The 6,924-nt window shown below is 36.2% G+C and overlaps 1 long non-coding RNA gene across 1 annotated transcript; it reads left to right on the top strand.

Annotated features, from left to right (window-relative positions):
- The first annotated feature begins 4,143 nt into the window (after window positions 1-4,143).
- Window positions 4,144-6,467, top strand: LOC139669924 (uncharacterized). Its single transcript, XR_011697341.1, has 2 exons — window positions 4,144-4,404; window positions 4,716-6,467. It is a non-coding gene; the product is annotated as an uncharacterized lncRNA (long non-coding RNA).
- Window positions 6,468-6,924: the final 457 nt, after the last annotated feature.

The following is a 6,924-nucleotide window of genomic DNA, read 5'->3' as shown; positions in this document are numbered from 1 at the left end:
GAAAAAGAAATTAACCCAGTTTTCAGGATTCAATTTCTTTCTGAAACTTAAATTTTTGCCTCTCTCTGCTATTCCCTTCATTGCTTTCATGTGATCTTCTGTAGAGCATCAGCAGTGGCAGAGGGGTTGCAGTTACATGACAGCAGCAGGAAACATGTTAAATACCTGATCTGGCCTTCACATGAAATAGATGCCCAGAATTGTTCTAACCCAAGATTTTCTACAGTGCAAGGGACAAAGTCTCTGAGTAGCTTTTAGATAAAGGAAGTGATGTGTTGATAGACGTGAGCTCTGCTAGTACTGTAGTGATACTATGCATCAAATATCACAGGCTCAGCAGGGAAAATATAATGTATTTCTTGTTATCTTAGCAGAGACAAAGAGCTTGAAGGCAGATGAGGAAGGCGAACTTGCTGCAGAGAAAAAGAAAGCTCTGCAGATACTGGGAAGCCTCTTGAACATCAAGCTGGAACAGCCTAAGCCAAGTAAAACAGCAACAAGTGCCAAGAAATTCAAGTATGAATCATCTGCCATCAGTGAAGGAGTTTTAGGGAGGCTTAAGTTTTGCCGGTGTTTCCTAACCAAAATTTCTGCCTAGACGGCTGAGGAAAGTACTTCCTTTCTTGTGTGTATTTGAAGTCAGTATTTAATGGAATTCCCAGGCACTGACTAGCAGGGACTTTCTAAATGTCAATTACATTTTGGAGTGATTTTGGTGAAGAAGCCAATTTGAATTTGTATCCTACTGTAAAGGTTTGGGGTAGCTTTCATTTGAGCCTTTAGAGTGTCTCATGGTTTCTCTTTGCCTTTCTGTTTTCTTAGAGACATTAATGTCCTCCGTTACGATCCCACCAGACAGGACCACACAGTTTTTGAAAGGAAACCAAGTACTACAGAAAAGGAGAGGTAATATTACAGCTTGGTAACTATAGTTGTGATGTTTCTCCCCTTAGAGAGAAGCCTATGGCAGCAGACTGAGTTTGAAACTACGCAGACTACTATTTTCTCTTTAGTCCTCCCTGTGATTGCAGAAATCAATATACAATAGGAATTGTGAGCACTAAAACCAGCATGCAGTGTCATCTTTTCTTTGTAGTCCATCTACTCTCTGCATGCCATTTTCTGTCCTCACTGAAGGTGAGAAAGGTCAAGTCATGGACTTGAAGATTTGAGAAGTTTTCAAGAGACAAGTGTATTAGCTCTTATCCTGTGAAAAAGCATATTAGCTCTTAACATTTCTTTTGCCAGAAGAGAAATCTGTCCTAAGTATCTTCATTTATGAACTACCACATGTTAAGTGAAAAGTCCCTTAATGATGTGGGTAATAAAAAGGAGGCTTGTTCCTGCCTTTAGAATCAAAGCTCAGATGTTTCCCCTGCACTGCTCTCTCCCTTAAAAGTGAACTCCTCATCAATGGGCATGGCTGAGTTTAGGAAAACATCAAGAGCCAGGTGGCTCTTTCTTTTAAAAACAGCTGTGTTGTGTTACTGTCTTCCAACTATCCCATTTCAGTAAAGTTAAAAGGAAGAAGAAGAAGAAAGAAGAGAGTGAGAAACTGCCTCAAGTGTCTGAAGAAGTCTATTATGATATTGCTGCTGATTTAAAAGACTTATTTGGATCTTCAAAGAGCCAATCAGAGAAACGTGAGGAAATACCCTGGGACAAAGATGATGCAGAGGACTCTGCCCCACCTGACCATTTGGAACCTGTCTCTGGGAGTAACACAGCTCAGGAGCCGAGTGGTTTCAAGTTTTCCTTCTTTGGAGACACAGAGAAGTCAGGTGTAAAAGAAGGTAAGAGCAGGACAGTGCAATTTCTAGTGAATGGCTCATGTCAGGCACTGTGCAGGAATACAGTGCCTAGGAATTCAGAATCCAGGGCATTTTCAGAGGCAAAAGTGAGTAATGAGGCAGAATCATTATGATCTTCAGTTACACTTGCCAGGATTGTGGTAGCTCAGCTTGCGCCCCAGGAATCTTGAAAGGGATGTTTTGAGAAAGAACGATTATTTATTTGTTTTTTTTAAACAGTGATGGACGTTGTTGTCATCCCCTACATTTCTCAGACAGGGAAAAAGGTGATATGCCAAGTCAAAGTTTCACACAACCCAATAAGATTTGAAATCAAAGGAGTGATAATGGGAGTATTATGAGCAAAAGCAAATCCGGAGTTGACACCAAGAACATTCAAGATTGCTTTATCATTTACTTAATTTTCTTATTGTACCTTTAGAAAATTGAAACTGAATGACCCATGACTATAGGGGATATAAGTGTTACACACTCAAGATTAAAACATACTGAATTAAGTCAGTCAGTAAGGTAGGAAACAAAACCAACCATGTGAAGTTAAATGAAAGATTTAAAACAAACAAAAGAAACCAGAAAAAAACAAGCCCCCCACATTTTTACTGACTTCAGAAAGGATTCACTGTTCTGAATGCAGTAAATAAAGGTTTCAGGATATGAAAGAGACCCCCAGAACAAAGTGAAAAATACCTGAGCCAAGATGTAGTTCAGAAAGCCCAAGAGGGGAGGTTTCCATCCTTCTTAAATCTGCTTTTCCAATGTAAGTTCTTCACTGGGAAGTAGGGTTTTTTGCTGGCAAGTAGAGGAATAATCTGATTTTTTATTTCAATTGTGATAATCTTGCAGAGCCCTACATCCTTGAAACAATAAAACCTGGAAAAGTCACATGGCAAGAAGATCCACGTTTCCAGGACAGCAGTTCTGAGGATGGTGATGAACCAGAGGCATCAGAAATTGAAAAGGATCAAGAAATGCAAGTTGTATTTGTTTTCTATTTGGTTGTAGTAATTTGCTGCTGTGAGAATATTAATAGCAGCACTCAGGTCCTGGGAAACTGCTGTCTTCATTCCACATCTCTGAGCAATGGAAGTTATCCTGGAAAACCATTCCTTGCTGCACAGAGTGTAACAGTGAAACATCCCAACAGCCCATTTGCTTTGACATTGAGTAAAAAAATATGAAAGCTGAGTTTGTGGTTGAACACTGGAGAAATTAAGTGGGTAATTTTGGTTCAACCCAAACCAGGTTTGGTTTGGCCAAAAGTCAGAGACATAGTAAATTTTCTTTTATAAAAGGGTCTTTTTTATAGGAGACCATATTTGGTTACTGTGAAGGAATGTTCTTCCATGCATTCTGTTTCTCTGAAGCACTACAGCTTTAACTTGCATTAATGGAATTTGACAGTAACTTTCTTGATGTTAAAGTTTCCTTGTGTTTGTCCAGGTTTCTTTGCTTGCCACAAAGAGAAAGTACAAGATTTTTCTTCTTCTCCAAAGACGATGAACGACTGAGAGGTACAACAGAACTTACTCACTGTCACTCCTTTTTTGGTTTCTTTCAAAAGTCTTACTGAAAGTCAGGGAAGAAGTCCTGTCTAGTTATTTGTTCTGTAACACAGGTGAGAGGTTTAAGGAAAAAAATAAATTGCAAGTTTTCATTCGTATTTGTGGTCTAAATTGAGGTAGAATCCCATGACAAACTGCTGGTAACAAAAACGCTGACCATCTGTCTTGCTTCCATTTTTTTTCAGAGAATTGCCTAATATGTACCTGGCCTTTTAGAGCTTACCAAAAAAAAATCACAAATGCCTTTCAGGCATATATATCATCATTAATTTTTTCCTCTCCTTCTGGTGTTACTATTCATAGTGTTGAATATTCTTATTAGCCACTTATGTCCACATCGTTCTTGATTCTAATTAATGTGGATTTTTTTTCTTCTGAATATAGTGAATTTTGTATTTAAAAACAAACAAAACAGGAGCAAACATTCACAGCCTCGAACGGTTCCACAGACCACAACAAGAATTGCTTGTGGTATCTTATGCAGTAACTTATCAAGACAGTCTTAAATAATGTTTTTTTCTTGAGACATATGAGGTAACGGTCATGAACTGTCTTGCTGTGTTCATACAATTAGTGCACTGAAATCTTCCAGCCTGTCTGATTTACAGGCCCTGTTGAAAGTGAGACCTCAGTCCTCAGCAGGCATGAATTTTCTTGGGAGATGTGGGGTAATGGTGCTGTGCTCTTAATGAAACAGGTGCAATTTCACTGCAATTTCTATCTTGGCATATTAACTGCTGCTGCCTTTTGTTTTTCTTAGTACACAGGGCAGTAATTCAGAGCATTTCTGTTGGAGCCAATCATGTTGTGGGGGATAAGAGATTATGAATGATAGGAAGAATATGAAGAATAGACCTTCTGACTTGATTGCTGTCTTGCTCATGAGTTTTACAAACAGCAGCATTTTCAGAAGTGTTTAAGGAAATCAATTTGTTCTTTTTTGGGCAGAGGGCCCAAAGTTATTTTGTAGATCAGTGGATCTCAGTGAAGAACAAGATGGTTGGGAAGATAGACGAAGATTATTGATTGAGGTGAGTATTTAACATCTCTTCTTTGGTAACTGTGGGCATGAGGAGGGAACACGGCTGCTTATTTGCATGAAGAATTAGTTCAGGACCTCTAGAAAGGCTGGCAATTTTGTAATTGCTGAGGAACTAAACTTCTGTAGTATACAAGTGTGCATAACATCATGTTATGATGTCCCGTCAGGTAAATTAGTGAATCTCTGTAATGTACAGGACCAGTTACTTAAGTGTATGTAAAGATACAGGTGAATTTAGAAACTTGTATTAATCATTATTATTTTATTCATAGTTTTATGTTATATTTTATATATTTTCAGGAATGCCAGAAGAAGCTTGAAAGTTTCCCAGAAGTTAATGAAAAGGCATATATAATGTACATATACATATATACATACATCTCTATACACAGACATATACACATACACCTATATACATGTATACAGATGTATACAAATACATGTAGATATACATAGACATATAGACACAGACATCTATATGTATAAACATAAATACATATGTATACATATTATACATATATACACATACTTAGGCATAAATAGACATACATATATACTTATATATGCATGTCTGTATACATAAATCTAAACATATAGAAATAGACACATAGGCATTCTCCTATATATGTATCTATACATATACACATATACACACACATATATACATATCATACATATATACACACACATATATACATGTACATACATATATACACACATAGACATATATATACACACATATACATATGTGCATACATATATACATATATGCACATTTAAAAATACACACATATATACATAGACCTATATACATACCTATACGTATACACATATGCATACACATATATACCTATCGATACATATATACACACATAGACATAAATATACATACATATACATTCATATGTACACACATATGTATACATACAGTCGCATGTATGTATGTCTAGAATGTATACATATGTACACATATACATATGCATATACACACAGACATTTATATACATAAATACACTACTTACACATACACAAACGTACATACATGTACATATATACACAGACATAAATATACATACATATACAGATATATACCTATACATATAAATAAAAACATATACACATATACAAATACACGTGTACATTCACCTATACACATATCTATGCATATACACATATGCATACACACATAAATACCCCTACATAGATACGCATACATGTATACATATACAGAAATGTACATACATATACATATAGTCACATACACATGTATACATACTTATACATATATACACATACTTCACCATATAAATTCACATACATGTACATATATACATGGTATACATACATATAGTCATACCCATAGGTGTAAATACATATACGTAGATACACATATACATATATACACATATACACATATACAGATAAACACACAGACATAAATATACATAAATATACATCTATACATACGTACACATATGTACATATATATACATAAATATAAACATATACACGTATACAGATAGACATATATATACACACCTATATACATATCTACATATACACATATACATATGCATAATCCATAGATACACATATACATATTTACACACATATACATATATATGTACATATATACGCATATACATATATACATGTACACATACATACACATATATACACAGATACACACATAGATGTAAATACATATGCACAGATACATAAGTACACATATATAAATATATATGCATATATATATACACATAAATGTAAATATATACACATACACAAACACACACACATATATATACATAGACCTATAAACATATATACATACTATACATATACACACACACATACATGCATGTACAATTTTGCACACATATACATATATACACACACATACATATAGTCATATACACATATATACTCATATTCACATACATATATACACATGTAGACATAAATACACATATGTACACATATACATACATACATATACATATATACATATATATGCATGGTATTCAATAAAGGGTTTTATATATATACATATATATATGTATTATGTCTACCTAGGCCTCTGCTGCCAAGTGTCTCCAAGTCCTCCTGGGCACCTGCTGCCAGGCCCAGCCTGGCCCTAGCCCAGGGGTACCCGAGTGTTTTGACTCTTACCTATGTCCAGAGCAGCACAGCTGCCACATTCCCAGCTGGTTGTGCTGTCCCTTAGGCCGAAGCAGCGTCTGTGAGTGCCCTTGGCAGCACAGGAGCATTTCCCAGGGCCTGGGGAAGCATGGCTCTCTGACAGGGAAAAGGAAAACTGATGAGCTCCGTCTGCCCTGGCATCAGGAAGGTACAGGGTGTCCCTGCCCTTTCCCCTGTGCCGTTTCCATCCTGTTCTGCTGTTGATACGTTCTCTGACTGACTTACTGTTATTTTGCCTGCATGCTTTTCTCTGTTCCAAGGGTACACTTTAAAATGCTCAATCAAGATTGATTACCATAGGAGTGAG

This window comes from Pithys albifrons, chromosome 3, assembly GCF_047495875.1.
Source record: "Pithys albifrons albifrons isolate INPA30051 chromosome 3, PitAlb_v1, whole genome shotgun sequence".
NCBI classification, from domain to species: domain Eukaryota; kingdom Metazoa; phylum Chordata; class Aves; order Passeriformes; family Thamnophilidae; genus Pithys; species Pithys albifrons.
This window is presented reverse-complemented; position numbering and strand designations above follow the sequence as displayed.